Genomic DNA, 24,697 nt, shown 5'->3' with positions numbered 1-24,697 from the left:
AGATCAGTAGATCGATGGATCAGTAGATCAATGGATCGCTACATCGATGGATTGATGGATCAGTAGATCAATGGATCGCTAGATCGATGGATGGGCAGATCGGTAGATCGATGGATCCGTAGATCAGTGGACCTGACAGGTTGTGTACAGGTAGAAATACTGGATGAGTCAGCCTGGGGAAGAGGTCTCTCTCTTAGCCCTGGTAAAGAGTTTACGGTAGAAAACATGGCGGCCAAACTCTTAAAGCTATGGTCTTCACTGTTTTTCTTGGTTTGTCTTACGCCTCCGAGTTCTTTAGTCAAGGTAAATAAGGAAACAAAAGACTTTATTCGGCTTGTCATTGAAAATAGCAACGGACAAGTCATCTGCTTCTCAAGAGGGCCTGTTCGTGCAATTCCTCGTGGAACGCGTGTCAAGAATGCAGTTGATGACTCTGACAGTGCTTTTCTGGTACCAGATATCTTGTTGTGGGATCCACTGTTACATTTTCCAGAGCTAGTCCTTCTCTGTCCGTCATACGGTGAGAAAAATACTCAAGGGACCCTCAACCCCATTCGTTGGAAAGATTGTAGAAAGGACTATGACCAGCCACGTCTTCTGTATGGCCTAAGAAACGATGTGCTCCTCATTGGACGAGTTTACCTGTGTAGAAATAAGCACCAAATTCGTAGTCATGATCGAGGCATTTTATGTCAATTGAGAGCAGATTTTCATCCGCCGTTCTTACTATTTCACAAGATTGGAATCACGAGAGATTTGTTCCGGTTTTTCAGCTCGCACATAAGCGCCGGGATGACAATTTCCGATGTTCAAGTCCTTTCGCATCAAAGTCTATTTGACGAGTATGGTTTATGAAAGATGTGTTTCCTCATTGAGAAGAACGAAAGCCCAGAAGCATTTCCAAGTTTTTCACCGAAAGGCAGCAAGTTGGAGAAAAAGTTTCAACATGCTGTTATATTATGGGATACTTTGAAAAAGAAGATCTGTACCACAAAAGAATGTGTCAAAGGAGAGCTTCTTCGTTAAGTGCTGATCATACATTCAATGTGTCTACAAATATTGGCTTTTGGTGTGACGGAAAGTGGATACAGCTGTATGACGGTTTATTTATAGTTATGAACGAAATCGGCATAGTTTTAGCCTGGAAACTTTGCAAGGGAACAGCTTTTGATAAAGTTCAAGATATGTTGACCAGATTAAAAGACAGACTTGCCTCTAAAGGTTGTGTTGTAAACCATTTCTATATTGACAACTGTTGTCAGTGGAGGCATAAACTGAATTCTGTTCTTGATGGGGTATCTATAAAGCTTGATCCTTTTCATGCAATACAGAGAGTAGTGACAAAAATACCAAAGATGGGTGGCAGTGGGCCACTCCAGAAACTGCGTACACAAATGCTGCATGACTTTAAATTGATTCTGAGGGACCCAACAGATTGTGGAATGAAAAGATCAAAGCCAACTCAATCAGCAAGTATTATTGAGAAAAACATTGATAACTTTCTCCTACAGTGGAAATCTGTAGAATATGAAGGAACAAGAGTTATCCCCCAGAGTGCTATTAATGAAATTGAGAAATTATTAGTTCATGTCCAAAAGGTTTGTTTGTCAGATATTCACCTTCTGGAGGTACCAGTCGAAATGAAGGAATTCACAAAGTTCTTAACAAAACCCTGAGGAAGTCAAGAATTGGAATCCAATTTGCATTAGCACTTCTTGGCATCTTCTTTTATACATGGAATGAAAAGAAAATAGCAGCAACTGAAGAACAAAGAAGAATAAGGGTGACTCCACCAATTGAATCACATTTTCAACATTTGGAAAGCAATCAAGAACGATTAGGTAATCATCATTTTGGAATAACTGATCAAGATGTGGTCCTACCCAAAACTGGAGACTTTGGCTGATCTTCACATTGTAGTAACAATGGACAAGACAACACTTAGGGAGAAATTGTGGAACAATTAAATAACTTTTTAGGTGGTGTGTCATCAAACATATCCTCAGATGAAGATGAACCTAGGGTTACTGAAAACAGCTCACCACCACCCTCTCCTAATTTGAGCAAAAAGCAGCAGCAGCAGCAGCATAAAGTAATGAAGTCAACAAAGTGTATGGCAGAACTTTGTGAAGAAATTCAGTCACTTGGCCAGTATGCAAGATTTAATCCAAACTTTCCACACTGTTCCATTTCTTCAATCTCCATTTGGTGGCAATCCTGGTACATAATTGAGACGCGATCCGCAAGTCTGTTGTGGCAAGGGACAACCTTTGGTCATATGTCAGTCAGCCATACTCATATGCGCACTCTGAATGCCCAACCACTTTCCTTTGCTGCCCTTTACGGAATACCATACCAATAATCGCCGTCGTATAGCTTGCACATACGTTCCATTGTCAGACAAGTATGCGATGCTGACTTAGACGTTGAAATCAGTTTGTTCAGGAAGGTATAACCTTCATCAATGCACAAGACGGGAACACATTCCCCGGGGGCACCTTTTTGGAAGTTAACAAAATGGTTAATGAGACCATTCGACAAAGCTTCGTCAACCAGAATGCTTTGATCAATTCGGGGCTCCAAGTGCGGAATTAACGGTCTCACGCATCCAATGTTGCAGGCGGGGGTTTTTCCTGCTCCAGTTGGAGCCAGGCCTAACACAAACAGATCTCCTTTCTCTCAAAAGGAATTAAAAAGCTTAACTGTTGTGTTGCCAATCAAGGCGTTGGTGCATAGCAATATACCAGCTAACCGTAGCTTCGGTGAGGTACCGTGGCTTTTTGAATATACCTCCAGCCATTCGTGCATGTGGGCCGGAGCAATTTCCTCCCACGGAATGTGGATTCCCGCAACTTTTCGTCAACTGAATTCACTTCAGCAAGTTCTCCAACAGCAGCCATTGTGTGAAGTGAAATGGAATGAAGGGCACTAAGAGGGAAAACTCCATACAACATACACGTGGAAATCTTACCTTTTGATTGGTTCATGGAATGGCTTTGTAATGGTTAATGCCTTCGCGGGTGTCCTTCAGAAAAAAAACAGATTCATACGCGCATTGTTTTGAAGTTAACTACCACAAGCTATATATTAATAGAAAAGGTTATAAACTGTAGATTTCGAAAAAAATATTCACTATATGTGCAGAGCCTTCTTTAAGAAGTAAGAAGCCAGTAAGCAGAAAACGATTTGTAATCCATGTCACGCCTTCCCCTGAGATGTATGTCAACACGATATACTGCCAGCCAATGAAATATTGGCACCCTGACCGCACACGGCTGTATGAAGATAATCTTTGCGGGAATTCCTAGGCAATAATAGTGTGGCAGTCACGTTCTCCTAATTATAAAGTTTACCTAGCAATCGCAATGGGAAAATAAGCGTACGGAAAAAATACGGTTGAGTTTTCATTATCCGTCTTTTCTTCGGACAAGCTTTTCTTTTAGCTTTCAGCAAAATGAAATTTGACTTTTGTCGACTTCATATAGGCCTCCCTTGGCTTCTATTTTTTCGCTGCACAAGGACTTTTCTCTTTTGTTTTTAAAACACGTTTCATGTTCTCAGTGTAGTCAATTTTAAGTAAAGACGAGTGATAACGACAATAGAAGAGCATCGCAGCGAAATCACATGAAATTTGCATAATTAAGACGTAAAATCCAAACAATATGCTTTGATCAGTGACAATCTGCAAGCAATGATGCCATTTCGCATAAAAGTGGTGGAATATCTCCAGAAAAATAACAGGCTTGCTCTACCTTGGAGAATCGTTCTTGATATCTTCCTGTTGTTACGGACTGAAGTGTTTCTTGTTTTGAGCAAAGGTTCTGGGTGATAATTTCACAGTTTTGAGGAGAAAGCAGCAAAGTTGTTGTGACAGTACCCCTTTCACATTTAATATCATTGTATTAATGAACCCACAAGTAAATAAATAAACAGAGAAGTTTAATGTTGTTTAATGTGTTAAAAGAAGAAATAAGCTGGTGAGGCAACCTCTACAGCTCAAAGGCGGGTGGATTTGTAAAATCACCCTTCAGTTAGTCATAGATCCTTGCCTAAGACCTATGGATGTCGATGTCGATGTAAAATTTAATAAAAAAGTGCTTTACTCTTGATGCCAACAATGCAACATAACAATAATTATTACACTACAAGGATCTTTCTTCTATTTGATATTACTAACTATTATCTAGTGTGTTCTCTCATAGTAAATTGTTGTATTGTCTTTATTGTTGTTGTGCCTGGTACTGTGACAGTGGTAACAAGCCAAAGTGAAGTGAAGTGAACTGTTATTGTGTAATAGCTGAAATAAAATCCCACATTTTACAGCTGGATAAAGAAAATCGTGTGAGGAATGTCATTTCTCTTGGCCATGTGACAATGAGATTTACAAAATGCTTGACCTCTTTCTGGAGAGAGGGGGCAGACGTTGGGGTAGTTAACTTGGTTGTTGAACCCCTCGGCAACAATAGGAACTTTCCACATGCAGTGTGGGTACTTGAGCTTCCAGTTACCATCTGCCAGATACATGATGCCACAGCCTGTTGATATGTAAAAGATATAAATAACCTCTAAATTGTTGGAGAGCCTAACACTTGCATCCCACATCCAACGTCAGGTTTGATCTTAATAATTTAGCCTCTGAAAATGCATAGATCATACATTGTACTTAACAATAATCAATAAACTACACTATTTTTATTTTGTGTAATAACTTATAAGCTCTGGCTAGTATAACATGTATAATTTGGAATTATAAAATTCAACCTTTTCTTTGGCAACTTGGGAAGCATTCATGATGGTAAAGATTTTCACTTCGAACCCTCTCAACATGTTCTATTGCATCCTCCTCTGACTCCGAGAGATAACCTTTCTCCTGTGTAAACACCCACTTTTCATTCAAGCCCAAATCTTGAAGCTCCTCCTCAAGCTCCTGCTTCCAAAAGAATTTAGCAACAGTTTTACTGAAAAAAAAAAAAAAAACAAGGGATGATTTCACAGTTAAATTAAAAAGTAAACAATACAACAAATGGACATGTAAATTAATGGAAATAATTTGGTGATAGATCTTAATTTGTTCACACACCTTTTGCAGACTTGTCTTGAGTTGGCTTGTTCAACGTTGATGCTTGCATTTCTGAAAAAAAGAAAAGGATGATTTCACAGTCAAATTAAAAAGTAAACAATACAACAAATAAACATGTAAATTAATGGCAATAATTTGGTAATAGATCTTAATTTGTTCACACACCTTTTGCAGATTTGTCTTGAGTTGAATCATTCGAAGTTGATGGTTCCATTTCTGAAAGTTTCAATGTGTTAAATATAGGCTAAGCTGAAATGCCACACTAATTTTGAGAAATATCACATGTTTTTTTTTTTTTTTCATTTCCCATAATTTTGGAAACTGCAGTATTATCTATATCACAAAAACAAACCAATCCCCTTGTTTCCCTTCATCAAATCTGGATCATCATCTTCATTTATACACAACTCTGCAATTATTTATTTATAAACAGTGTAAGTTTATGTATTTCCAATAATCATTATTATTATACACTTAAAATACATGAATATAAAACAAATAAATTATTAAGTCTCTTCAATCAGGTATTGGAAAACTGACATTTTTCTTAGAAAGTGTTTGTTATAAATAGATAATAAATAACCCACTGTATTATATGTGAAGATCCATTCAGGAAAAAGGGTATTAACAGCTGTTATGAAATTGAGCCCCAGCTTTACAATGCCCTCACATGGTATATACATTCCTACCTGATACAGTGAAGGAGAACTTTTGAGCCTCTTGGGAAAAAACTTCATTATAAGCCTCTGAAAATCCACTGAATGAGACCCACAACTGCAGTCATTATTAGTTGAAACACTACGGTTAACACCCAAGGTAATGAACGTGCCTATAATATAGCGCGTACTCGCCCTCCCCCCTCCTCCAATGTTGTGTTCCTAGCGTGTCTTTCACTCCGGCTCGGTGAAATTCGACATTGAAGGGGAAAGAGGGAAAGAAAGAAGGGAACCGTTCCAACATTTTTGTCTGAACGTGCAGCTGTGGTTTCTGAGAACAAAGTTCACAAGGTTTTAATTCATTACAATACGGGTTCCTTTTCAAACATTGAAGTGACTGGCTATATAAATTGTTTTAGTAATCACTCTTCAAAGGTAAATCAGTTCGATTTCACACTCCAGGGAAAAAAAAAGCAACTTAAAATTTAGGTGTGGAGAAACATTCCAGATGTTTTGCCTACTGAATCCAACATTACCCCCACAGGATGATATAAAATGTGGACCCCTCCCCTTCCCCCAGAAAAAAAAAATAAAAATAAAGCTTGAATGATAAACCCTGAATGTAGGTAAACGTGCTGTACATAAATAATCAACTCACAAGAACAGCGGTGAAATAGACCACAAAAAGCAAAACTCATGTTCAGAAAAAGAGAACAGGGGCAGAATTTGACCACTTTCATCCCTCTTATTATATCTAACAAACTAAATGGTTTCTAAACCTAAAACTTGCTCGGACATATCAAAATGAATCATTCGATTATTCTAATGACTCACAGAAATTAAAATCTGTAAGGCCACGCTAACAATATTTTGATTCATGCAAATTGAAAGGTTTTTGACTTATTTTAGCCAGTTTCACAACACAAATAACTAATTGACTTTGAAACTTAACCTGAGACGCTCAACATACTTGAAAATGCTCTCACAGATTGTCTAGACTGAGTAGTTTATATTAAATCCTGAAAGTTTTATTTCTATGAAGCTAATGTCTCTCTAGATTTTTCAAAAGAAAGTGCCTTACACCACTGTCGCTATGGTAACAGCTGTTGCTGGGAAACCAATAAAAAAATAAACTTAAATTTAACTGCACCTTAAAGTTTCTGAGTTGAAGACGAAATTAATTATTAAAGCAGTTTCGCTACATTGGCCAAATAGGGTTTACTAATTACATGTAAATGACATTGATCTGGCATCAGTTAACAATTTCGGAAACATCATGAGATTTTCATTAGGATGACACACTTACCCTAGGCTTGGTATCCGTTTGTAGAAATTTCGGTCCATGTAGGTCACGTTGCTTGCTTCAATCTAAGGCGACTGGACACCTTTGGGGTAAAAGTGATGGCCACTCGCGTCGGTAAAGTGGCCAATCCCATATGTGGTTTTACAGTCTTTGCAGTCAAGAGTAATCTTACTTGAAGGCAGTGGGCCCATAGGTCCATGAACAGTGGCCTTGGTTGGCCGATTGTGCATTCAAAGGGGTTCATCGCATTTCAAGCAAGATTCAACTGGCGGAGAAATAAATTTGTTATACCCATAGTCATTCTCTTTAGTAAGTTTCCATAGGTACTCTCCTAAAGCGAAGGAAGAGTCAAGGAAGTTCTTGCAATAACACTCTAGGAAGTCGCACGATGTTTTTGGTGCAGTTGGTGAGATTGGAACGTCCATCTTGCTCGTGATGTCTGCGACGAACGAAAAACGAATTGGTGTGCTTGTCCCTCTTGTTGTGGCACTATAGGTATGAGGGACATGGTCTAAGGCCAACTTTAAAATAAACATGCCATTAAAACTTATGTGCGAGGATAGCAATAGAAGAGCTTTGTCTTCGTCCATGGGAATGTTGTTTTTCAACAACGAAGAAGGTTCCAAGTTTCTCAATTTCAAATAGACGTTATCGAGTTCTTCTTGGGTACGTTTTTTGTCACTAACTACGCCAGCAATCGCATCTGGCGTAAAACACCTAGCTTAATGCCACTTCTTCATCTCATTCACGCGCGACCACAAGCGACTGTAAGTTGTGCAGTTTGACCCGGGTATTTGACTTGACAGGTGCCTCAAACAATGGCAAGTGTAATTGCCACGAGAATTGAGATTCCTCACCTTTAATGTAACTTTGTCCTCGCGAGATAATACAATGGTAATCAACAATATCAGTGTTGGGCAATATCGATCTTAATAAGGACGCTACACAAAACAGAAACGTGAATAATTTATTTGTTTCTGTTATTGTGCTTTATAGCTTCTTCACGTGTTATTCAACAAATGCAGTCGAAGAAAATTTCTAAATTGGGTCAAATTTAAGCGCGTACTATTGCAAAAATTTGTTAAAATTAGAAGTAATAAGGGAAGTAATAAAAAACTACAATAGCTGCTCATGATCAAATAAGAGGGCGAAATCTGTCGTGGCTCATCCGAATGCGCAATTATGCAAATTTCGCCGGGTTAATAACACTTTTTGTTGTTGGAATGTCAACAATAAAATGCATTAAATGTTGACGTTTCAGATTTGTAATACTTAAAGACTCAGTAAACAGACTGACATTTCAGTAAATCATAATTTTTTAATCTTTAAAATTTGTTTTCAATCACTGCGGCATTGATGAATGACCACGCAGGTGAGGATTATTGCACACACCAGCATTCTTTTTGATTGAGTGAGTAGTTGACCACATGATTACGATACGATGTGGGAATTGATATACAATAGATGTATTTCACATCATCGCCATTTTCCGTTATTGTGTGATCAAAAATACTGTCAGGTTCATTTTCCGCCATTACCTTGTTACGTTACGTAGTCTAAAACGCTGTGAAGTATACCATTTCTCCGTTGTTATGTTATTACGTGGTCTAAAATGCTGTGATGTATATTTCTCCGCTATTACCTTGTTAGGTTATTACATGGTCTAAAAGACTGTGATGTATTAGGTTATTACGTGGTCTAAGACACTGTGAAGTACATTTCTCCACTGTTACCTTGTTACGTTATTACAAGGCCTGAAGCGCTGTGATGTATATTTCTCCAGCTGTTACCTTGTTACGTTATTACAAGAACTAAAACGCTTTCAAGTACATTTTTCCTCCATTACCTTGTTACGTTATTACAAGGTGTATATTTCTCTGCTGTTACCTTATTACGTTATTACGTGGTCTAACCTTGTAAAACACTCTAAGTCTTGAAGCCGTTGTCATGTGCACATGTTTTTCCAATATTTACGGTAATAAATATGTTTACATTGTGATTCCGCTATTACCTTGTTGCGTTATTACAAGGTGTATATTTCTCTGCTGTTACCTTGTTACGTTATGACGTGGTCTAACCTTGTAAAACACTCTAAGTCTTAAAGCCGTTGTCATGTCGCATGTTTTTCCAATATTTACGTTAATAAATACGTTTACATTGTGATGCAAACGCGCAATTGGGCGGAAGTGTTTCAGTAAACAAATCATAACAAGGAAATCAAAAAGTCAGGAAACGACAATAACACAACAGCAAAACAAACTGACTTGGAAAGCCTTATTACGTTACTACTAGTAATAAGTAAAAATGAAGAAAAGGGTGTTCCTAAAACAGGCAGCATATGCAATTTTCCAGTCCTCGTACTTAACACTTTGCTTAATTAATGACTAATTGACATGGCGCAAATCAAGAATTAACCTCTTCTTGCCGCATGGCTGTATAGAAACTGACAAGGGGTTTACAACTTAAGGCTGTTCTTTAACCATACGCACCTGACCAGAGTTAACAAGCTCAAGAACGGCTTGATCCACAAAAGCAGCATGAAGTCGAGCCGACTTATTATTTCTAAGCTTTACAGGCAATGGAAAACTGATGAACAGCAGCCTGTAGCTGTTTTCAATAATTGACAGAATAAAATCCGGAGCACCTATAGATCTCCAGAAAGCTAAATTATGCTTCAAAATTACTCTTGACACCTGAAGAACGCCCGCTTTCAAGTTCGTAATTCTGTGTAATTTGATCTACTTGCGCCAAATCATCTTCATTGCTTCGGTTGAGTTGATTGGCCTGCGGTTGGCTTGTTGTAGGAGATTCTAGGGCATGCATTGTAGCTAGAGGACTGGTAGCTTCCCGGCCAGAACATGGATCTACAGTCCTTGGCCCAGTGTCCAAATTGGCTGCATTTGAAACAACGGAAGAAGTCCCCAGAAGCAGCTCTACGGCCTAAAAATAAAAGCAATGACAAAACCAGTAGTAAACGGTGGAGGGAGGGGCGCAAACCAGAAAGATAAATAGACTGTATGGAACTGCAAGCGTAAATGGTACTCAGGAGACAGCGGAGAGTACAAATACCAACATTTGGCCAATAAGAACATGTATGTAAATCAGAATTCACAATAATGGGTGCGGCAGGTGTGAAACGAAAACAACTGCAACTAATTACTTGGAATACCAGCGGAAAATACATTTTGTGACCTTTCAATTCAAAAGTTCTGGTTTCATCTCCATGTTTGTGGGCATCTTGTTTCTAGTAACGCAATGATAAAAAGTATCATGCTATCTTTCTGCAATGCGAATAAATAAGGCTAGTGTCATGCAACGCAAAATGCCAGTTTAATTGACAGCTAGGGAAACCCAACGCATCCCGCCTAATACCAGTGTCTTGGCATCTTGTTCTCTTATAGAACCTAAAAAAACATCTTCTATTTGGCAGATATTATATTACTATACTTATATCTGAGCTGATTTTCCAATAGGTGGCTTAAGTTTTGCGTCTGCCTTTGAGCCAAAAATAAGCCAAGAAACGTCAACGCCTTGCACTGGGTTAAACTTGAGGGGGGGGGGAGGCGTCAACTGCTATGCCAGCAAACAGGCCAGGGTCTGGCCTTGAGAACCGATGCCATTAGAGGGGTCAAGAGTGCAAGGCTGGAGGGGGGAGGGGTGGGTATAAAGTGGCTGCTTATGTTGTCACCACTGAATTTTTTTTTTTCAGCCAATCTCCAGTCAAAGAGACTTCTTTTTGTGGTCGCTAAAGAACATGTCAGTTGCTTTTAGGGTGAAAGGTCAATATCAGGCAGCCTCTCACAGTCCAGTGTATTCTGGGGTAGCTGAAGCAGCAGCCCAGCCAGCGGCGGGTGTTAGGGGAGGGGTAACTGCTAGATGTCGCCCTTTGAGTTTGTGGCCACGTTTTGCAAAATCAGCTCAGATAAATTTGTTTGTAAAAAAAAATTGTCACATGGTCTACCAAGAATACTCATCTGCTGATAGGACTACGTTTGAATTAGTTGATAGGCTAGCAAGAGTGCATGACTGAGCCAGATCTTTTGGGGAATATACAGCAAGTTACTGCTACCAGGTGTTCCTGAGTGGTCAAGCTGGCCATCCAACTCTAAGTTTACTTGCTCAACCTATGAACAATGTAAAAGTAAAGAATATTAGTTTCACCTAGATTGACCAGTAACAGTGCACAAATGATAGCTATAATAATTCATAATTCCCACTACTCTATCTACACCTTCCTTTTGAGGCCATTGTCAGACTGTGATAATATTCTTTCAAATTGATCTCTGTACCCAAATTGTTGTTTTTAAAGTAAAGGATGTGGTTATGGAAGTGGCTATCAAACAACTGATACATTATGTAACACTACTAAAGACACAACTAGTCTCAAAAACAGGTTATCGTACATCAGTCTCAAACACAACATGAAAGCTCAACTACAAGCATGTTCGCATCACAACTTAAGTTAATAAAAAGTTAATAAGCAATTGTTCTAAGAAGAGTAAGAGCCCACATAGGGTAAACAACAACTGCCCTAACATAGTCCTGGAGCCACGATTGCTCCCTTCGTTCGCGTCTCGGTCTAACTGGAATTTGACTTGATTCATTGTTTGCAGAAGGGAATTCCGGCTGATAAGGTACTTCGGAGCGCTGTGGATCCAGACCAAGGGTAGCACTCGCGTCCTGAACCTGAGGCGTTTGATGGCCCTCTGTGGACAGAACAACAGGATTTTCCAGCCATTCTAACTCGACCCCGCCAGTATCATCAGCCCCTGCCTGAGTTGGCTGTAGCACATCTCTCGACTTTGATCAAGCCACTTCTCTGGAAGTGGTTGCTGGAGGTTTCTCATGGACTGGTGGCGGAGTGAAACATGGTTTCAGGTAATTGAAATGGACCACCTTTCTGTTGCGTCACTCCTCCACTTTCCTTCTCTCCTCTTCAATGCGATAGGTAACATCAGACAGGGCTTTCACAATTTTCCAAAGACCACACCAAGGTTTAAGGAATTTCTTCCTCCTTGCCAGACTCAGTCTCCTACATGAAACCGCTGACCATGGCACTTGGTGTCGTAATAAGCTTTCTGAGTGTTCTGTGCCCACTTGAGGTTCTCTCCCACTATGTGCTCTGTTTCCTCCAGTTGCTTCTTCTGCTGAACAACATAATCGGGATAACTCTGCCCCTCTCTGGGGTGGTGACGTCGCAAGCTTCAGGACTGCGTCAAGAGGCAAAATAGCTTCCCGGCCCAACATTAGACAGTAAGGGGTACATCCAGTTGACTCATGCACGCTGGTATTGTACGCAAGAACCGCTTTTGACACAATGTCCGCCCAGTCCCGGCGATGGTCAGAAATCAGTTTGCACAAAATTTTTAGCAGTGATTTGTTTAGCCTCTCCACTTGCCCACCCCCCTGAGGATGATATGGAGTCGTTCGAGTTTTTGCTTCATCAATTAAATCACACAGTCCCTTGACGACAGCTCCATCCACATTGGCTCCCTGATCAGAATGTAAGCTCTCAAAGCAGCCAAACCGACATATATACACGTCCATCACTTTCTTTGCAAGTGTTGCAGCTGAAGTGTTCCTCACGGGAAAAGCTTGGGCAAATTTAGTGAAGTGATCGGAAACCACCAGCAACCACTTGTGACCAAGGCTTGACTTTGGCGTAGGCCCACCCTCTGCAAGGGATGACCCGACTTGATGTTGATAAGAGGAGCTCTAGGCAACTTGCTTGGGTCATTAACCTCAGCACATGGACCACACTTTCTGATGTGATTTTCGACATCCTCACTCATGCCATGCCAGTAAAATCTCCTTTGCACCTTCTCTAAATTCTTCGACACACCAAGGTATCCGTTTGAAGGACTATTATGAAGGACATGCAACACTTGAGGCACAAAGCTGTCTGGCAAACAAATCTGCTGGTAGACCTCTTGACCTGTCTTTTTGTTTTCCCAGCGTCTCAACACCAGACCATCCCTGAGCAACAGTCTTCCCCGCTGTAACCAGTATGACAGAAGTTTCTGTCCACCTCTTTCCACGAAACACCTAGCATGTCTCACATCAGTTTTAAGCCAATCCACCACATGCGACCGAACAGGATCCTGTTTCAGGGTTGATTTTTTACTTTCCCTTGACGGGCTCTACGTTGACAGAGTGGATCAACACGGCATCCTCATCCTGTTCAGCAAAAGAGGTACTTTCCTATGTAAGGCGAGAAAGTCCATCTGCATTTCTATGCAGTTGTACAGAGCAATGTTCCACCTCAAAGTCAAAATCACTCAGCCTTTCTAGCCAGCGAGCAACCTGACCCCTAGGGTTCTTGAAATTCTTTAGCCACTGTAGAGCACTATGGTCAGTCGTAGCAAGAAATCGTCTGCCGTAGAGATATGTCTCAAAGTGTTCCGTTCCCCAGACAAGGGCTAAGAGTTCCTTCTGGGTCATGCTGTAGTTTCTTTCGGCCTTGGAAAGTGCCCGTGCTGCACAAGCTATAACACGCTCTTTTCCAACCTGAACCTGAGATAACACTGCCCCAAAACCCCTGTCGCTGGCATCAGTCTCTAAAATAAATTGCTCGTCCAACTTAGGAAAAGCAAGGATGGGGGCATTCATCAGTTTCCGCTTAATGCTCCCAAAGGCTTCCTCACACTGCGTTGTCCATCTAAAACGTTCACTCTTCTGAGAAGCAGAAGCCATTTATAAAACCGCTTTACCAAAATTATATTTTACATTGTTATTGCAAAAATGGGCATACATGATTTTGCACTGTGTAAATGTTGAGTGTTAGTTGCAAATATATGAAATTACCTTTTGCTCCTAAAAATTTCGTATTGTTTGTTCATCTATGTTTCTCCTCCTCAAGTAGGAGCAATCCTCCTGCATAAAAACAAGAAACGGAATATGCATGAGATAAAATAAAAAATAAATTCTGCAAAAATGCAATTTAAAGTGACTGCACTTTGGATCTGAGTTTGCGTTTTGAATTTCACACTCTCTTTCCTCAAGCAAACCACACATATTGTCCACTTACGTCCCCAGTGTGTGATATCAGCAACTTAAAACCTTTTAAAATAGTGGTCTTTTGGGATAAATATCTCATACTTACATACTCCGTATCTGTGATCTTTAATTATCGTTATTAATGTTATTAACCCCCCCCCAAAAAAGGGCAAGAACAGACGTGGGATCCGGCCACATCGCTATTACACTTCAACACGGAGCAAGATCAAGTAAATTCCATACCTGAAGAGGCCGAGGAAATGTTAGCTGCAACCCTAATTTCCCTTCCCATTGCAAATTATCATCATTTGAAAATGAAGAATAAAGTTAAGTTCAATCATCGCTTAGCCAAGCTTTAACCCTGTTTCAACATACGGAAGTTTCTGTGCATGTGCTGTCAGCAGTTCGCCGACTTTTTTCTTTACTATGTTTGTTTTTGTTTTCTTGCAGAAGAAACCCCGCTATGAATCTGTAAAACTACTCCTTGTGTTTAAGGAAGAAATGAACTGCTTATCCGGAAAGGAAACAAAAGAATAAGAAATCTTATGAAGCTTACCTCAAATTCGTCGTTCTCCGCCATTTTAGTGACGATGCTTTGAGCCCGCGGGCAAACGATTCAGCGTTTGGACAACTTATCTCGACATCTCAACATTTCGGCATCTCCAACTAAACTCGACAACTGAACATCTCGACATCTCAACATCCCAACAACTTGACATCTCGACAGCAAATCTCAACATCTCAACAATTTGACCTCCAGACATCTCAACAAGTTGCATGTCCCCTAGAGGCTTCCGTACATAAGCGATTGAGCTTCTCACCCTATTTTATAGAAGAAACAATGTATGTATCTGTGGTTCCGTAGTCTGCAGTTCTGCAGATTAGTGCTACCTCTACCGGTCAAAACAGCTGAGAAGGTGTGTCAACATCACTTCTCCTGAACAACTGCCTTATTTTCCCGAAGCAAATATCGCAAATGCACTTAGTGTGCCTGGGCTACATAAAGTGATGATTAATTTCCTGGTATAGTCCCTTCCCCACCTGCAATGTAAAGTTGTGTAGAATGGTTTTGTTCTTATTTTGCCCCCCACAAGTGTTTCCATGAAATACAGCTATTTTCTCCCTTACAGTATGTTGCCCAGTATCCAGCTACTTTTGTTTGAAATCGCGTTTTTGAACGGAAAAAATGACTATTTTGCTCAGTAATTGGTATGTAATCAGTAATTAGTATGACCTTTTGACTCAGAAGCTTGTCGTATGCCATATGTCGATAGACTACACACACAAATATAGATCATTTACGTACTATTATTCACGCTAGACATGCATGAACTGTTTATTCATAACCTTTGTTACACTTCCACATGTATCACTAATTTTCTAGCAGGATATTGTAAAATTCAGTTCTTTTACTTAACAATAAATAAGTTTTGAGCAATGTCTCTTTTCATGGCCGGAAACTGGAACAGACGGTCAAAATCTTAGCCGAGAGTTTGACTGCTAAAATTTTAGGAATGGCTATATTCTAGCTGATGATTATAGATTTCCTTATCATTTTCATCTCTAATCGACAAATTGTGAAAAAATTATGAAACTCTTGAGATATTTTCTGTGAAAAGCGCTATTTGTTTATCTTGTTTTACACTGAAAAGTGTAAAATTTATCGCTAACTCGTCGTTTCTTGTTCCAAAAAAGCACCCAAACCATCAAGGTACAGCTGAAAATGTTTGTAATTCTTTTATAATTACTGATCCCCATTAAATTCTATTGTTATCTCTCTGCATTAAATCAACGATTGAAGTGTTTAAGATGACAAAACAACTGTCTGAGGAAAACGGAAGCAGTCCTTTTTGTCAGCAGGGAAATTATCAGGGGTAATATAATTAAACGTGCTAAATAAGCATGCCGCAATATTAAAAATATTGTAGTGTGGAGGCTGCAATACAATTATTAAAAATATTGCAGCCTGTTTTAGGAAATTTAATTTATAAAGTGCACAAAAACTGATAGCTTACAACATTGCCAACAGTACCGTTTGCATTTAACTATCGTTCATTGCAACTTAATTTTTTTGTTTCGAAGTGCCACTTTAATCAGTTTAAACTTAAACTTTCAAACACCGAAAATAAATACAATCACGGAGACCGATAATATGCAGCACAATTCATTGGACTAACAAGTATTATATTCATCACTTTATTTATAGGAAATAACAATTCTAGTGGAATTACTGACTGATTACTACCCTCTTGATCACATTTTCCTGGGCTTACTGCGTTAAACTCTCATGCAGTGTAATCTTCCCCAGCACCGTTTTCGTCCTTTTTCTCTACATCAATTACAGCCTTTTTTGAAACAGAACCTTGCAAAATTTCGCTTGCTTCCCTTTTGAGTGCCAATGAGGTACATTTAGATGCTCCGACATCGGAAGACTGATGACCAGTAGTGTCTTGGATAAGTTGTTCAGGAACACCACCATCGTACAATCGTGTAGCACAAGAACGCCTGCATTACAACTTCACGCCGATTTAAGTGTGTACCCCAAATTTTGGGGTCATTAAGTATTCATATATTCAAGCTATTGTTCTCTCCTTTATCGAACAATTTCCGACAATAAGGCATGTTTCCGAAGATCGCAAACTCTTTGAAGGAGGTGAGATATTATATCTTTTCCAGGGGAAGCTAGAGAAATGAATCACCATGATCACATCAACTCGCAACGTGCCGCTTCATGAGCGAGATTTTAAAAAACAACTTCCCGTCCTGCAAACTAACGAACAATCAATAAACAAATTCCGTTCGCTAAACGGATACATGGATTTGCCGATTTCTTTACGCCGTTCTATGAAAGATTCTCGCTAAAAATTACTCAGAGAATCACTGTATATAAAATGTAAATAAGGTCAAAAAGAGCGCGTGGTACATCGGCCAAAGAGTTAATGTTATTGTTTGTCAATGCGTCATTAATTATAGTCAGAATGCGACTTCCACGCTGAGTTTTCCTGTTTTCTTTTTTTTTTCTTTTTTGGTTTGATATTTTGGAATCTCTTTACTACGTAGTAGGATCAAGTATTTTATAAACGTAAACTTAATTATTATCGACCGCGTCTTCACTCGTAATAAACAGTGCCCAACATCAAATGCCAGTTTGCTTACAGTGAATTACAATTACAACTCTTTTCACAGCTCCTCCTTTTCACGCTTTCTTTGTGGAATACAAATCAATGTTTTAACTTTTTCGTGAAAAAAGTTTAATTGAACAGATGGTATTGATTTCCACACAGTACACATGTCAGGAAGATGATCATGCCATGCACAAATTTAATTAAGCATAATAACTTTGCTGTTCTAAGCACCGCTTGACAAAAAGTATCAAAACTGGGCTTACAGAGATCGAAACACCACGTTTGAGATCTCTTTTTAAAGCTCTCTAAAGACTCTTCGTTCATTGACATAAATAACAGCTTACAATATGTTGCAAAGAATTCAAAACCGTCAAATGTCTGCAGTAATTCCGCAGAGTTCCTAAAAATATCCAGAACAAAGGAATACTCTGGCAACTTCGCGGTTCAAGGCTGCTTAATTAGGCTATCGTTCCTGTCTTTTGAATTCGCTTCAGGGTCTTCCTGCAAAGTTCTCACCTTTTCTCAATCGAGTAAAAGCGAACTAATTTGCATCATTCTTCCCGGCTGCCGAAGTGAATGCCCAAAGGAATAAAGAGATCCTTCAGGCAAAAAAAATCCAGCGGAGTCACCCATTTCTCAATGACACACTTAAGGTGGCCGAATACCGTTTTTTAGTGTACAGGCATTAGAAGACGTTATTTGGAAACTATGTACTTCTGGTCGCCCAAAATTGGTATGGTTTAAGACTAACTAAGAAGGAATGTGTTTTCCTATGTCTTGTTGAGCTAAGTGCCGTTTCCATGGCAACACAGCAAACTATGAAACGTCCATAAATAGTAGGTTTCCTTTATTTTTAGAAAATCTACTCATTAGATTTTTTCCATTTTTTGTATCCAGAAAAACTCACAAAACACTGACACAATTGCACTAGTTTCATGTAATTTTAACAGAGAGATCTCCTGCTAATATTGATTTTGCATTTTAATGTTTTGTGAAGATACCCTCTGTTAGATTTAGGTTTCTCTTTGTAGGCGAGTTACGCTTTTAAGGAACTATTTACATGCCAAATGTCACGAAATTCTAATGAGCGGTTCCTTAGAAAACAGTTCATTTCCACGAAGACAACCAGTCACAATTTTTTGGTCAAATGCGCATGCGTGGCTTTAATTGGGTTTCATGGCAAAGAAGAAAGCATGCAAAAGGTCTTGGTGAACGACTTTTTTGCTCGGAAAGAAAAGAAAAAGAGTCCAGAAACGAGAAACTTAGTTATTTAGGATCAAAACTTAACTTTATTATCCATTTCATGCGAAATTGAGGGATCACTTTATCGACCGCCGTATTTGCGTACCACAACCCTAGCGCGCGCTTAATAGCATCACTAACAGAATCTGCAAAGCGCAGGCAAACTGTGTTCGGCCACCTTAAATCGGCGTGAAGTTGTATTGAGACAGTGATTAGTGTAGTGCCCATCGAACTGCGCTTTTTTGATAATTTTCTTTACAACATTTCCTGAAGTTTCTCTCCCTGCTGCCTTTTTGTAGAGCCATATTTCCCCATTTGGCTTTGGCAAAGTGCGCAAATAAAATGCGTTGTTGCGGACTTCATTTGACACTTGAGACAAATATTTTTTGTACAGCTCAACTGGCATTGCTCAACATTTGTCAAATTCTTATGTGGCCGAACAACTTTCCTTTTGATATACGCAAATGGCCCAATCCCCCATTTTCTGTCTTACTGATATCGTCAGTATACTGCAAAAATTCACGCCCCAATTCCTGACACTGTAAAGACAACTGTGAATTTCTTAGTCCCAAGTTTCTGTGTTCTTGCCCAGCCCTCAGAGCAAACTGAACGCCTAAAACCCAAACCAACGCATCGCGGAGCAATTCTGCATTTTCACTACCTAGAAAACCTTGTTCCCACAAATAGTTTTCTTGTTCCTGAGTTATCAAATTTGCTATGCTCTTTCTTTCATTACAAAGTTTAAAGCAGAATTCAGATTTCTAAATGTACAACCTTTCTTGTCGATGAAAGTTATATTTTGCTTACATTGCACACGTAAATCCATTTGAATGCTACTCAAAATCTCATATAGAGTCTTTCCAGGATACTCTTGACCATCTTCCTTTCTCACTTCTGTAACAAAACAAGCCAATGTAAAGTTTGACATCTCATCGGATATCTCGTCTATATCTTCTTGAATTACCTACTCGCCACTGTAATCTACTTTCAAAACCGCTTCATTTGTCTGCTTCTTCCACTCGTCAAAGACTTTCAAAACCCACGCCCATTTCCGGCGACTGGCATCTGATACCCAACCTTTGTCAAACTTCTCGCATCCTAAAGCTGTAATTGGCGTTCTAAATCTTTGCTCTATTTAAAAAAAAGAGAATAGAAACACCGCCTTTAGAAGTCGATAAAGAATTAAAGCACTAACAGAAACGTCCAAATGTTACACAACATTACCTTCGATTTCTGCAGAAAAATCAGGGGCATTATCAGGGGTAATATAATTACGGCCTCAGCTGGCTGCAATATTTCTCTTAATGCCATTTACCTCAGTAATTATCCATTAATGAATGCTTTGGTGGATGAGACTTTGCAACTCCGATGAACATGACAGAAGTTACTGATTTTAGGCCAGAAACTTGGCAACACACTGTAAACTACCATTACATAACTAATGGTGTAGCGTGGTAATTACATTTGACCCATGGCTCTTTTTTCCATCCTACCAATGCCATCACCTTCATTCAATAAAAAATTAACTTGTTTCTTTGCAGCCTCGCAGCATATGCCAAAGCAGTGTACCTTGATAGTTGTAAGGAAATAAAGAGACCCGCTTGGAGGCATTGATAAGGCAAATGAAAACTCATGACAATATGAAAAGTGTAGTGTGTGTGTACTTCAGTGACCATGGCTGTTGGGACCAGACAGAGCCTTGGGGAGCAAAGCTATCTCAACTGCAGATGACTTGATGCAGGCATTGTAGAATTCACGCTCCATTCTGGCCTTCCACACATGGACGTTCTAAGCATCAGTGTGAGCAAGTTTGTCCTCCTTGGTTACAGAATCCATAATGAGCTTTCTATAATTATCACACTTATGACAAACATCAGAGCGGGGCTCAATCAAATAAATATGTGACAAACAACTATTCCAGGTCGACTTAAAAAGAGTTAAATCTACTATTTTGCATGCAAGGGAGCTTTTATCACAGGCGTCTATATAGTTTTAAAAACAGCTAATTAGAATGTAATGCTGGTAAATAAATTGGAGGCTGGTTGTCATGCAGAGTAGTCTAAGAATAGCTGCTTATGAATTTGACCACAATTTCAATCACCTCATAGGAAATCAAATGAATGAGATTCATAAAGGGCATGGTAATGGAAGACAATATAGAATTAATATTTAATAAAAAAATATGCTTATTTGCATTTGTAGTTGTCTTCAGCAATTCTTGTCTTCTCTGTAGTTGTCCTTGAGGGTTGGTTGTGCCAAATCATCCTCCACATAGCTGAGGGGTCTGTTATTAAGGATTGTTTCCACATCAATGACCACTTCCTCCAATTCCATCCATGAAAGCAAACCACACACAGTGGTCTTGTTGAGGGCATTTTTCTGAAGCCTACTATCCTCTGAAATTGCCCACCCCACCGTGGGCCGTGGCTGACGGTGAACTGCCAAGTGAGTTTGTTTTGAGCAAGGATCTGGTTAAACTTATCATCACACATTGCTTTTCTCAACCACCGGGCTGCTCCAACAAATGTTGTTCCATTAGAGGAAATCTTCTCAGGTCTTCCTTCCTTGCAATCAACCTCTTCATACTCAGAATGAACTCGGAGGTCTCGAGTGAGGACACCAAATCCAGGTACAATGCTCGACACAGGGAACATGCATACAGGACAGTGTATACTTTGCCTTCAACTTTCCCACGTTTCTTGTATTTAATTGGTCCTGCATAATCAACGCCAACTACTTGAACTGGGGATGATCCTTGTGTCCGATCTGAAGGGAGATTACCTGCTGCTGCTTAAAATATGTCCTGCTTTAGGACATGTTCACTTAAAAGGTTACCTCCATAATGACATAAAAGCGAACAATGTGGTTCTCGAACGAACATCAGTCTCGGAGAATTAGGAGCCGGTTCTTATTGATTTTGGAAAGAGCACCCAGGCGTCAGGGTCACAGCGATGTTACAGAAAACAAAATGCTCCTGAAAGCCGTGGAAAGAGCTATTTGGCCCCAGAGGTTTTAAATGAACGACTGTACAGCGCTGCCAGTGACATTTATTCCTTAGCACGAATGCTTAAGGCTGTATCTCCCATGGTGGGTTTTTATCATAGGGTCCGAGCACTGGTCAAGGAAGCAACCGAAGAAAACCCGACACTGAGACATAGGGTCGATCATTTCATGCAAAAGACTGCTGCAGTTAAATTCTAGATATCATTTCTCACTAATTTTCTTCCTATTCGCTAAGTGAACGAACGCCGTATTAGGCAAAAAGTTTTAGAGGGGTTTTCATTTGCCTTATCAATGCCTCCAAGCGGGTCTCTTTAATTTTACTTTACTTAACTCTGTGATTGGTTAATAACTCGTGCCACTTCCTCAAGCAATTAGAAGTAAAACGAATACCAATCATCACTTGCTTGCACGCATTTTTCTCCGCTTGGCGCCATTTACATGTATTTGCTTCAAGTTCTGATTTAATGACACTAGATTGAAAACCGCTCGAAAATAAAAAAATCGTGAACCTTTCATGTGTTGTAGTTACAAAAGCTAGCAAGTATGGGTCACGTCTGCGCTTCAAAGGATACACCGACGAATCGAACTACTAACCTTTTATTTTTTAGGGTTAAGACTTCTAACAAAAACAGTATACTGGGCAAAGAAATATTCCACGCAAATCAACGCTTTATGCTTCTCTTTGAAATATAATACTGTGTTCTAGATGGTGACAGTTGTTCATGTTAGTTTACCATTTAGCGGATGAATGATGTATTTTTGCTTGTCAAAAACAAGAAAAAGCTCTTACAGGGAAGAAAGCGCTCGCACGTAAATAAGGTCTCGCGTGAAGTGTGCGTGGGCTAGCAAATTACGTTCGCGCGCGAGTCTTTCTACTTGCAAATATAGTCAAAAAAGCGGATGTCGAGTCCGTGATAAAAAATGGTAGTCTACTCTCACAGGGTTCGCACGCGCCTTGAAAGTCCTTGAATTTGAAAATAAAAATTCAAGGCCTTAAAAGTCCTTGAAAATTGCAGTCAGTACTGTTTAACCCTTGAAATATGTAGCTAATGTCGTGCGACCTAGATTCTCAACTGCCTGATATGAAAATATATGCTACTGGCAGAACAGTTTAAAATTGCAGTAGCAACACATAATAGTGCACCTTTTGGCCTTCATTATCAGAAAATACATTTTCATTAGTGATAAAAATTAAATCATTAAAGCGAATGTGTAATCATTGTATGAAAATAGGCAAACGTTTTAATTTTAAGGCATTTTACTTAGAGAAGAACGTTCATTAATGCAAATATTAGTTCAATTTAATGGAAATAACAAACTTTTAAGAGAATGAACAAACATTAGACGCTTCTTAATGTTCTTTAACGAGGAAAAAAATTCATTACAACAGAGATACAGTCAGCGTAACAATCAAGCAAGTCTCTGCTCTATCCTTCAATCAACTCCCCATTCAAGCATCGTGGTATATGTAAGTCTGCATAAACCTAAACCACGCTGCACATTTTCTGGCAATTATCGTGTTCATGTTTCTCCTCTTCTCGCGGGGATCTTCAAACGCCCTTACTATCCTTTCACGATGCTCAATTGGCATACGGTTTCGACAAACTCTGTGCTCCATTACTGCGAAACCAGTGTGCACATGTACAGCATCGTTTTTATATTTAAGCATCCATATAAATCCATTGGGAAATTAGTCAGAAACCACGTAACTAAAAATATTTTGTAGTTGAAATTTTATTCGCGCAATGGAACGTTAACCTTAGGTTAATGAATCTTCATACGCACTAAAGAATGTTGTTTTGGTTTCGGGGCCACGATAATTGTGTCTGTCGATGATGAGTTTGTCAACATTGAATGACGCGCGTTTGTTTTGTTGTTTAGCTTTCTTTAACACGGGAAACAGCTCTTTCCTCATGTCTTCTATTTCCTTTGGAAAATCGTCCGCGACGCCAATCTTGAGGTTTGGATCAATGTTCTTGACATGCTGAAAAATGCGTCCTTTATCTTTAAAGAAAGACAACTTAGCAATAATAGGTCGAGGTTTACTGGAGGATGTATCTATCTGATCAGCTTTTCGTCGTGTCAGAATGCGGTGCACCCGTTTGAATTTTAGTTGGTTGATTGTGTCCTTAGACATTTTTAGCTCGTTTCGAAGGAGACGTTTCCGCACCTTTTCTGTATCCTTGGGTTTCAGACTCTGGTACATTGAAGAATTTAATATTGCTCCTCTTGGACTGAGTTTGAAGCCGAATATTACGTCTCTTTTGGGTTTCAAGGTCAAGGTTTACTTTTGTTAGCTGATCTTTAATGTAATGCAAGTCGGTTGCGACATTTTCTTGCGTCCCCTTCAAATTCTTCATCTCGTTGTAGGTTTTTTTCAGCAATTTTCACGGCCAGTCATTCTCCACCTTTATCGTCTTCAGTTGTTCCTTGAGATCTTCGAATAAAGGGAGAATATCCAGGAGTTTGTTTATCTTTTGCGTTATTTCTTCTTGCCATTGACTTTGCTGGAAGGATTTGTTTAGGTCGCCATTTTGATCTGAGTTGTAGCCAACTTCTTCATAAGTTTGGGAGCTTGCTTCTCTCTGTCGTTTTCGTCTTCTTTCTCTTTTTGAGTTATTAGATACGGTTTTGTTTTTTTCATTCATTCTCTTCTGGAGCTTCGAGAGCTTAGATAGTTTTTCAGCTCGACATTTTGTTGGGGCAACAAAATGTGCGTTCGCACTCCTCAGACCCCCGCATGATCTCAAAGTCACATGGATAAAACGATTAAATGGCAGTAATCTGGCTACCAGCTGGAGTTACATTCCTCTCGCACATCTAAAAAAACGTTGGTCGCTGATTTCTTTTTGAATGCAATTTCGATCTGAGGTTCCTAAAAGCCCACATACCTCTTGATTTTTATAAAGAAGCCTTAGAAGCTTGGGAAAAACTAGTTTGCTCTACTCCTGAATCCAAAAAGCAAATACTAGATGAAAATATCTGGAATAATAGGTTTATTAAAATTAATGGATCCTCAGTATATTACAAACAGTGGCATGAAGCTGGCATTACTAAAGTCAGTGATATTTTCAAAGGTGACTCTTTCTTAACCTTTAATGACTTTGTATCCACATTTCAGTTAAAGACTAACTTTCTGAAGTATTATGGCCTTTGCCACGCGATCCCTCAAGAATGGATTAATTTATTAAAAGGTAGAAGCGGTCCTATAACGAGTTCCATAAATAACAATAACAACATTTCTCCAGACAAAATTTCTTGCAAAGTTGCAAACCAAATGTTGGTGCAAAAG

General features: G+C 39.4%; 3 pseudogenes; 1 reads left to right on the top strand and 2 right to left on the bottom strand.

Annotated features, from left to right (window-relative positions):
• The first annotated feature begins 90 nt into the window (after nucleotides 1–90).
• LOC146488509 (uncharacterized) lies at nucleotides 91–2,170 on the top strand (annotated as a pseudogene).
• A 2-nt stretch (nucleotides 2,171–2,172) lies between these two features.
• LOC146488508 (uncharacterized) lies at nucleotides 2,173–2,900 on the bottom strand (annotated as a pseudogene).
• Nucleotides 2,901–17,983: 15,083 nt separating this feature from the next.
• On the bottom strand, nucleotides 17,984–19,347 carry LOC146488507 (zinc finger MYM-type protein 2-like; annotated as a pseudogene).
• Nucleotides 19,348–24,697: the final 5,350 nt, after the last annotated feature.

Source organism: Pavona decussata, unplaced genomic scaffold (genome assembly GCF_977016875.1).
Source record: "Pavona decussata unplaced genomic scaffold, jaPavDecu1.1 SCAFFOLD_9, whole genome shotgun sequence".
Classification (NCBI taxonomy): domain Eukaryota; kingdom Metazoa; phylum Cnidaria; class Anthozoa; order Scleractinia; family Agariciidae; genus Pavona; species Pavona decussata.
Note: the sequence above shows the minus strand (reverse complement) of the source record. Positions and strands in the feature narration are given on the sequence as shown.